This window comes from Alosa alosa, chromosome 4, assembly GCF_017589495.1.
Source record: "Alosa alosa isolate M-15738 ecotype Scorff River chromosome 4, AALO_Geno_1.1, whole genome shotgun sequence".
Taxonomy (NCBI): Eukaryota; Metazoa; Chordata; class Actinopteri; order Clupeiformes; family Clupeidae; genus Alosa; species Alosa alosa.
The window spans coordinates 36,348,754-36,358,753 of record NC_063192.1 but is presented as its reverse complement, the minus strand read 5'-3'; the positions used below and the strand labels follow the sequence as shown (position 1 = coordinate 36,358,753).

The window sequence follows — 10,000 nt, the reverse complement described above, 5'->3', positions numbered from 1 at the left end:
CACAACACACACCACAACACACACACACAACACACACCACCACACACACACCACACAGCACACCATACACCACAACACACACCACACCACACCACACAGCACAACACACACCACAACACACACCACACCACACCACACAGCACAACACACACACCACAACACACACCACAACACACACCATCCAGATCATAGGTAAGCACTCCACACACACACAACACACACCACACCACACACCACAACACAACACACACCACAACACACACCATCCAGATCATAGGTAAGCACTCTACACACACCACACCACACCACACACACACCACAACACACACCATCCAGATCATAGGTAAGCACTCCACACACACCACAACACACACCATCCAGATCATAGGTAAGCACTCCACACAAACCACAACACACACCACACCACACCACACACCATCCAGATCATAGGTAAGCACTCCACACTACACACACCACAACACACATTACACACTACAACAAACCACACATTACATACCACACATTACACACTACAACACACCACACATTACACACCACACATTACACACCAAATACCACTGGCTTTAGCGGTGTGGACATGCTGGCTTTAGCGGTGTGGTCATGCTAGCACTGGCTTTAGCGGTGTGGTCATGCTAGCGGTGGCTTTAGCGGTGTGGTCATGCTGGCGCTGGCTTTAGCGGTGTGGTCATGCTAGCGGTGGCTTTAGCGGTGTGGTCATGCTGGTCAGCACAGATAGTGACCGCAGCCGCAGAGACCAGAGAGCGATGGCTGTGATGGTGAAGCACCTTCTGCTCTGATATGGGCTTGTGTGTGTGTGTGTGTGTGTGTGTGTGTGTGTGTGAAGCACCTTCTGCACTGATATGGGCTTGTGTGTGTGTGTGTGTGTGTGTGTGAAGCATTGCATGATATTCTCAGGGTCCCTGCAATATAAATGGTACTGACAGTAGTTTTGAGAACATGCCGGGATCCAGTAAGCCCATGACATTCTCTATTCCTGTATTGACAAGAAATAGAACACAAATGCATGGAGCTTATAGGGTAAACCAGTCCAATCTCCTACCATTACCACATCAACCTCAGATTTCCCCATGGATCATATTTCCCCAACACTTACAGCAAAACTAGCACTCCTAAAAATCAGATCTCTTTCAAACAAATCATTCTTAATTTATGATCTAATTTGCACACACAACCTTGATTTTTTACTTTTAACTGAGACATGGTTAGATCAAGCAAACAGTGCTGCTACTCTCATCGAATCAGCTCCCCAAACTTCAGTTTCTTGAGTGCTACCAGAGCAAATAAAAAAGAGGTGGGGGATAGCCACAATTTTCAAGACGTCTTTTCAGTGCAATCAGTCGTCATTCGGTGACTTTACTTCATTTGAATATCTGTGTGCATGCATTAAGCCCTCTGAGTTTGGCAATATTTTAGCTGCTATCTCTCCAGCTCAGCTGTGGAACCAACTTTAGGATGACATTAAAAAGGCCCCAACTGTAGCCAGTTTTAAATCTAGACTTAAGACCAAACTGTTCTCAGATGCTTTCTGCTAACTGTGCCGAGTTACAAATTCTGAATCTGCCTTGATAATTATTCTACTTTGTCTTTTAGTACTTTTTTTACTACTTTTGCCTTTGTTTTTGCTTACTAATTATTCTTTATCTTTAAATTATTTTACCTTGTGTTTTATGTTTTCTTTTTATTATGATCTTTACCTTTTAACTATTCTTTGACTATATTGCCCTTCTATGCTTTTATTTGTTATTATTGTTTGGTTTTGTTTAAAGCACATTGAATGACCTCTGTGTATGAAATGTGCTATATAAATAAACTTGACTTGACTTGACTTGACTTGAAGCACCTTCTGCACTGATATGGGCTTGTGTGTGTGTGTGTGTGTGTGTGTGTGTGTGTGTGTGTGTGTGTGTGAAGCACCTTCTGGTCTGATATGGGCTTGTGTGTGTGTGTGTGGGGGTCTCGGAAGTAGGATTCTGTAAAGAAGCAAGAATTGATCTCAAGCGAGCTCACTGCTCCAACCTCTCCTACTTCCCCAACGCGTCCTCCTTCAGACCTCCTTCAGTATCGGCGGCCAGAGATAGATAATAGATAGGGATCAATAGTGCTTTGCGTCTCCGTCTGCTCAGGACCACAAGCAGCAATCAACATGCAATCAATGTGTGGCCCACTGGGGCCTGAATACCGCGTATACATTTGCAGGGCTGAATACCACGTATACATTTGCAGGGCTGAATACCGCGTATACATTTGCAGGGCTGAATACCGCGTATACATTTACAGGGCTGAATACCGTGTATACATTTGCAGGGCTGAAGGAAATGCTATTAGCAGGGAAAATAACATCCGCACTCAGCTGTCATGACATGGAATAAACAGACATGTGATGGGCTTTCAAAAGGCTTCTGCAGGGAGATAAATAGAGGCAGCAAGGGCTAGCATGATAAAAAACCTGCTGGACAACATCACTTGCAAGGGCTAGCGTGATAGAAAACTTGCTGGCCAACATCAGGGAGACTCATTACATCTGTCTCAGTAAAGGCTTTTTCTCACAGCTTAAAGGAACCACATGTAAGATTGTGGCCAAAACTGGTACTGCAATCACCCTCCCCCGACTCGAGGTTGCCAACCTGGATGCCGAAACAGTACTGTCTTCTTGATTAGTAGATAGGGTGAGGGTGGCGCATCAGGCCAAAATACAACATGACATGACAAAACACAACATCAACATCAGTTGAGGGCTGCAACTTCACTTTTTAAATGACATTATCCTGGCCGGACTACTGTTGTCAGTGATATAAGTATTTGACATTAACATGATTTCTTAATGTCTAGTGACATATCAGGGCCATTTTAGGATTAATTGAAATACATTTCTTACATACGGTTCCTTTAAAGTCCACTTCATTTCACTATGTTGGTTTTTGTTGGCAGTGCTGGCCAATGACTTTGCCAAGAGGATCATCAGCGTGTCCAAGCATAGGTCTTGCATTAAAGTGGCTATTTTTCCTCACTGTAACCTGTAGCTTCATGGTAATGAGCAGTGAGCTCTCGATGTGGTGCTGCATTCTGAGTAGCCGATCACACGGTATTGATGGGGATCCAAGGTTCTTCTCAGAGTTACGGGAGGTAGCTGAATCAGACTGCTCTGCCTACCTGTCCCTGGCTTACAGAGAGTATGACTAGGTGAGAAACTAGATGTTGCATAGCGGTACAAAATATGACTAGGTGAGAAAAAATGAGCCTTGACCAGATATCTCAGCACAGTGTGGACTTAATGAAGCATGCTGATTAAAAAGTGAACTAATTAACTAATTAACGAATTAATTAGATGACATGTAATAGATAAGCAGCGGAAAAGGGGATTACGAAACAGGTCCCATTCAGGTGGCACCCAGATTATAGGCCATATGATGAGTCATACTTACCAATGAGATGCTGATCCTAATGAGCATATGATGAGTCATACTTACCAATGAGATGCTGATCCTAATGAGCATATGATGAGTCATACTTACCAATGAGATGCTGATCCTAATGAGTCATATTTACCAATAAGATGCTGATCCTAATGAGTCATATTTACCAATGAGAAGCTGATCCTAATGAGCATATGATGAGTCATACATAGCAATAAGATGCTGATCCTAATGAGTCATACTTACCAATGAGAAGCTCCCCGACTGTAATGAGTCTCCTCGATGTTGTCCAGTAAGTTTTCTATCACGCTAGCCTTTGCAAGTGATGTTGTCCAGTAAGTTTTTTATCACACTAGCCCTTGCTGCCTCTATTTATCTTCCTGCAGAAGCCTTTTGAAAGCCCATCACATGTCACATGTATTCCATGTCATGACAGCTGAGTGCTGATCGAGGGCAAAGGACAGACTGGCGGACAGAACTGGATAGAACTGGACACAGTTGGTCCATGTAGTTTGTGTTTTGGGTGCTGTGCTGTTGGAATCTGGTAATGGGAGAGAGAGGTGACTAATCCAAATAAAGAGAATTACAACCATCAAATTGGATTAGGCAATGTTAGGAATGATTCCTCCAAATTATAATCATCAAATTGGATTAGACAATGTTAGGAATGATTCCTCTAAATTATAATCATCAAATTGGATTAGGCAATGTTAATGATTCCTCCAAATTATAATCGTCAAATTGTATTAGGCAATGTTAGGAATGATTCCTCCAAATTATAATCATCAAATTGGATTAGGCAATGTTAGGAATGATTCCTCCAAATTATAATCATCAAATTGGATTAGGCAATGTTAGGAATGATCACTCCAAAATACAGGCAATGTTAGGAATGATTCCTCCAAATTATAATAATCAAATTGGATTAGGCAATGTTAGGAATGATTCCTCTAAATTATAAGCATCAAATTGGATTAGGCAATGTTAGGAATGATTCCTCCAAATTATAATAATCAAATTGGATTAGGCAATGTTAGGAATGATTCCTCCAAATTATAATAATCAAATTGGATAAGGCAATGTTAGGAATGATTCCTCCAAATCAATGAAAGGAAAGTGTTGTTTGACCTGAAGCTGAAGTTTAAACGATCAAAAATGTGACCAGCCATATGAAAACCAGCCACATGTCTCCCCAAAGACATTTTGAGCTATTCATAGATTCTGAAAGTGTAGTTTCAAAGCTATCCAGTGATGTCTCACTCATGGCGATCTCAGGGATGGATTACTGCACAGGCCTACCGGGCCCAGGCCCAGGGGCCCAAGGGGTCAGGGGGCCCTGAAGCCCAAGCCTTTGCATGGAATCATTGCCTCAATATCAACAAATCAGGATGTAGGTTATGAATCTAATTGAATTTAGTATTGGCCATCCCCAAAATGCACCAGAATACAGAAAATCACATCAAAAACCCCAAACCCCCCCCCCCCCATATATCGACAATAAGTGGGGGGCCCTTAATAAATCTGGGCCCAGGGGCCCAAAAGTTCATAATCCGCCCATGGGCGATCTGATAATATTTTAATAAGTTGTAGTCAGTTGAATGTATACCCCTCGAGAGTAAGTGCGTGCGGGTAGGCAACAGATTGGAGAGGGTAGCCTAGTAAGAAATTACGCTTCGATTTGGTTTGACAAAATGGGGGGCGAGACGGAGGAGGATATAGACCTACAATCAAAGTCAGGGCCAGCGGCGAAGAAAAAGAGATACACAGTAGGCTACACAACGCCCACAGGGTGAACATTTAGGAGTGGGTAACAACTTAATATTATGCATAGTAGCCTATTGTTAATGTTTTATGGATTAGCCTTATTTAAAAGAGCAGGTGAAAGGGCATTATAAGAACCGTTTAGACTCAGCAACATTAAAGTGACAATGAATGCACCATTTATAGTTAAACAGTAGGTCTACTGTATAACATTTGCAGCATTTGTTAATAAGTTATTTAAAACCAGTAATAGGCCTAGTATAACTATGATTATAGGCATGTAACATTAATCAAAATCATAACTTTTTTTTTTGGGTCGGAATGAATGTCGGATTTTCACAAATCAAATGTGGCAACCCTACACCCATCAGGCCAGCACTATAACTCCGAGCGTGGTAAACAATATTTCAGATATTTCAGGCAGTAAATGCTCCCGTTAAGAACCAAACCAGATTTTGTTCAAATCTACACACCTATGGCTACTGAAAATGTAAGGTTAATTTAGTAAATGTTATTTTGAAGTGTTAAAAAACATCGTTGTTTTTAGAATTTCTGAACAAAAGTGGTGATAATGGGGGTGTTGGCGATAGCATCAGTCCATTCATGCAAGGGATCAATAAAGCATCTATCTATCTATCTATCTATCTATCTATCTATCTTATTCAAATGAATAGCTGATGCTCACGGACATTACTAGCCAAAACCCTCCCATTACAGCTTAGTTTAAGTGTGCATATCACTTTTAAATCCGACAGTACTAGGCATAGCTAATAACAATGTAACTAGCTAGCAAGCAATGTAGCAGGAATTGCAACGTTACAGGGACTACCACGCCAATGCGAGAAACTGAAAAGTATTCCTGCAGACTTCAGGACTTTCAGGACTTTCTTTTTGTCTGGCGGCTTTTGGTGGATGTAGTCATCTCGAAGTAACTACTGGACGTTTGTTTGCCTCAAGATGGCCAATGATTAGCATGTCCTGCCACTCTCTTTGCAGCTATAGAATCCTCCATTATTTTGTACATAATAATGGTCGCTGTATATTAAGTAGCCATGTGTATAAGCATGTAATGTGCAGCTGATTGGCCGAAAAATAACAAAAGCATCGCCAATGACCAACTGCAGTTCAGTATGGAATCAGCTATGCGCCCAGCACAAAGAGGCAGATTTTTTGCCAAAATGTATACTTTAAGGCAACCATGGCTGTTATCTGAAACATGGGTTGCCATGACTTCAACTTGCATATTCTGCAAAACGAAAATCACTAATTTGAAAAAAAAGCTTAAATTGTGTTTTCTTGTGATTTCGTCGAGAACCCACGACTTGCTGCTGGTTTTCATATGGCGGGTCACAAATAGGGATGATTAGTGATACACTTGGTGACCAAAGAGTCCTAAAATCATCCATAAAACACCTGACTGTGTGGTGAGGAGGTGTAGGAGTGATAGAAGTGTAAGAGTAGGGGGTGTGTGTGTAGAGTAGAGGTGTGTGTGTGTGTAGAGTAGGGTGTGTGTTGTGTGTGTGTGTGTGTAGAGTAGAGGTGTGTGTGTGTGTAGAGTAGAGGTGTGTGTGTGTGTGTGTAGAGTAGAGGTGTGTGTGTGTGTGTGGTAAAGGGGTGTGTGTGTTTAGAGTAGGGAGTGTGTGTGTGTGTGTAGAGTAGAGGGGTGTGTGTGTGTGTGTGTGTGTGTGTGTGTAGAGTAGAGAGGTGTGTGTGTGTAGAGTAGAGGTGTGTGTGTGTGTGTGTGTAGAGAGTAGAGGTGTGTGTGTGTAGAGTAGGAGTGTGTGTGTGTGTGTGTGTAGAGTAGAGGGTGTGTGTGTGTGTAGAGTAGAGGTGTGTGTGTGTAGAGTAGAGGTGTGTGTGTGTGTGTGTAGAGTGGGGTGTGTGTGTGTGTGTAGAGTAAAGGGGTGTGTGTGTGTAGAGTAGAGGTATAATAATAATAAAATCGAAAGAATGTCATCAAAGTCTCATCGAAAGATAATAATAATGTCTCATCAAGTATAATATGTCTCGAAATGCGGGGAGTAATAATATCTCATCAAAGTGTAATATCTCATCCGAAAGTGTAATAATAATAAATAAAATTAATAATGTCTCATCCGGAAGTGTAATATGTCTCAAATAAAGGTAATAATAATATGTCTCATCCGTGTATCTCATCAAAGGTATAATAATAATATGTCTCCCATCCAGGAATATTGTCACAAAGAGAATAATATCAAAGAATGTAATAATATGTCTCGAAATAAAAGTCTCCGGCTCCAAAGAATATCTCGAAATAAAGTGTAAATAAAGTGTCTCCCATAAAAGAATAATATCTCATCCAAAAGGTCTCCCATCCGTGTATCTCATCATCAAAAAAGAATATCAAAATAAAGAATCAAAGTAAAGTCATCATAAAGTCATCAAAGAATCTCCATCCGTGTCAGGTCTCCAAAGTCAAAGTGTCGTCCGTCTTCGTAAAGTCATCCTCCGTAAGTCGTCCGTCTCTCATGTCATCCGGTCGAGGTCGTCGTCATCCGTGTCAAAGGTCGTGGGTATGTCTCGAAATCAAAGTCGAAGTCGGTCGGAATGTCTCGATGTCGATGAATGTCAAAGTCGAAGTCAAAGTCGAAATCGAAGTCGATAAAGTCGAAGTCGAAGTCATCAAAGTCTCGAAATAAAGTCTCGAGATCATCAGTGTCGAAATAAAATCAAAGTCATCGTCATCGTAAAGTCATCCAGGTCTCCGAAGTCGTATCATCGCGAAGTCATCCCGAGGTCATCCCGGAAGTCTCGAAGTAAAGATGTCGAAATCCGAGATGTCGAATGTCATCCGGAGTCATCCGAAGATCGTCGTCCATCCCGATAAAGTCGAAGTCATCGAAGTCATCCGAAGTCATCAAAGTCATCATCGAAGTCGAAGTCATCCGAAAAGTCATCGAAATTATCGAAGTCATCATCGTCAGATGTCATCCGATAATATTCGAAATCAAAGTCGAAATCCGGGAGTCATCGAAGTCATCCGAAAAGTCCGTCGAAATCCGTGTCATTCGGCTCGAAGTCGTCGAAGTCAATAATGTCTCGATCCCGAAGTCGAAGTCATCCTCATCGTCGAAGTCATCCTCATCGAAGTCATCCGGAATAATATCTCCATCGAGATGTCTCATCCAAGTCTCGAAGTCGAAGTCATCAATCGAATCATAAAGTAAAGGATATCCAGATCCTCGAAATCAAAGTCATCCGAAGTCATCGAAGTCGAAATCGAAAAGTCGTCGAAATATATAGAAATGGGGAGTGTGTGTGTGTGTTAGTAATAGAGTAAAGGGGTGTGTGTGTGTGAGAGTAAGTGTGTGTGTGTTGTACAATAGAAGTAAAAGGGAGTGTGTGTGTTTAGAGTAGAGGAGTGTGTGTGTAATATAGAAGTAGAGGTGTGTGTATGTGTGGTAATAAGAGTAGAGGGTGTGTTAATGTAAGTAGGGGTGTGTGGGGTAGGGTGTGTGCTAGAGTAGAGGTGTGTGTGTGTGTAGAATTTAGAGGTGTGTGTGTAGGTAAGGGGATTAATGTGTGTATAAGTGAGGTGTGTGTGTGTGTGTGTAGGTGAGAGGGTGTGGGTGTGTGTGTAGAGTAGAGAGGTGTGTGTGTGTGAGGTGGAGGGTGTGTGTGGGAGTAGAGAGGGGAGTGCGTGTGTGGTAATAGAGTAGAGGTGTGTGGTAATTAATAGAGAATTAGAGGTGTGTGTGAAAATGTAATAGAAATTAGAGGGGTGTGTGTGTGTGTGTGTAGAGTAAAGGGGTGTGTGAAATAGAAATTAGAGGGTGTGTGAAATGTGTAGAAATTAAAGGTGTGTGTTAGTAGTAATAGAGTAGAGGAATTAGTATTATTAATGTGAAAGTATAGAAATTAGAGGGGTACAATGTGTGTGTGTGTAGAGTAAAGGGGTGTGTGTGTTTAGAGTAGAGGAGTGTGTGTGTGTAAAATATATAGAAATAAAAAGAGATTAATGTGTGTTTGAAATTCAGAGGTAGTATTTAGGTAGAGATTAATGTGTATTAATAGTAGTATAGAGTGGGGTGTGTGTGTGTAGAGTAGAGGTGTGTGTGTGTGTGTATGTAGAGTAGAGGGGGTGTGTGTGTGTGTGTAGAATTAGAGGGTGTGTGTGTGCTAGAATTTAGGGTGTGTGTGTGTGTATATAGAAATCAGAGGTGTGTGAAACATTGTGTGTGAAGTAGGGGGTGTGTGTGTGTAGGTAGGGGTGTGTGCATGCATTATTTACATGGTAGGGTGTGTGTCAAATGATAATGGGGAAGTAGAGGATGTGTGTGTGTAGAGTAGAGGTGTGTGTGTGTGTGTGTAAGAGTGGGGGTGTGTGTGTGTAGAGTAGAGGTGTGTGTGTGTGTGTAGAGTAGAGGGGTGTGTGTGTGTGTAGAGTAGAGGTGTGTGTGTGTGTGTGTGTGTGTAGAGTAGGGGTGTGTGTGTTTAGAGTAGAGGAGTGTGTGTGTGTGAGTAGAGAGTGTGTGTGTGTAGGTAAGAAAGTGTAATAGTAATAGAAGAGTAGAAGTGCAATGTGTATGTGTATATAGAAGTAGAAGTGTGTGTGTGTAGAGTAGAGTGTGTGTGTGTAGTATTAATGTAGAAGAGTAGAGTGTGTGTGTGTGGGAGTAGAGGTGTGTGTGTGTGTGTGTGTGGAAGTGAGGGGGTGTGTGTGTGTAGGGAAATTAGAGTAAGTGTAATGTGTAGAGTAGGAGGTGTGTGTGTGTGTATAGAAGTAGGAGATTAATGTGTGTGTGTGTGTGTATAGAAATAAA

The 10,000-nt window shown here is 41.8% G+C and overlaps 1 protein-coding gene across 2 annotated transcripts in view; it reads left to right on the top strand.

The window, feature by feature from the left end:
* Nucleotides 1–10,000, top strand: part of LOC125293503 (chemokine-like protein TAFA-1) — a 74,860-nt gene that overhangs the window by 5,046 nt on the left and 59,814 nt on the right. The window lies entirely within an intron of this gene.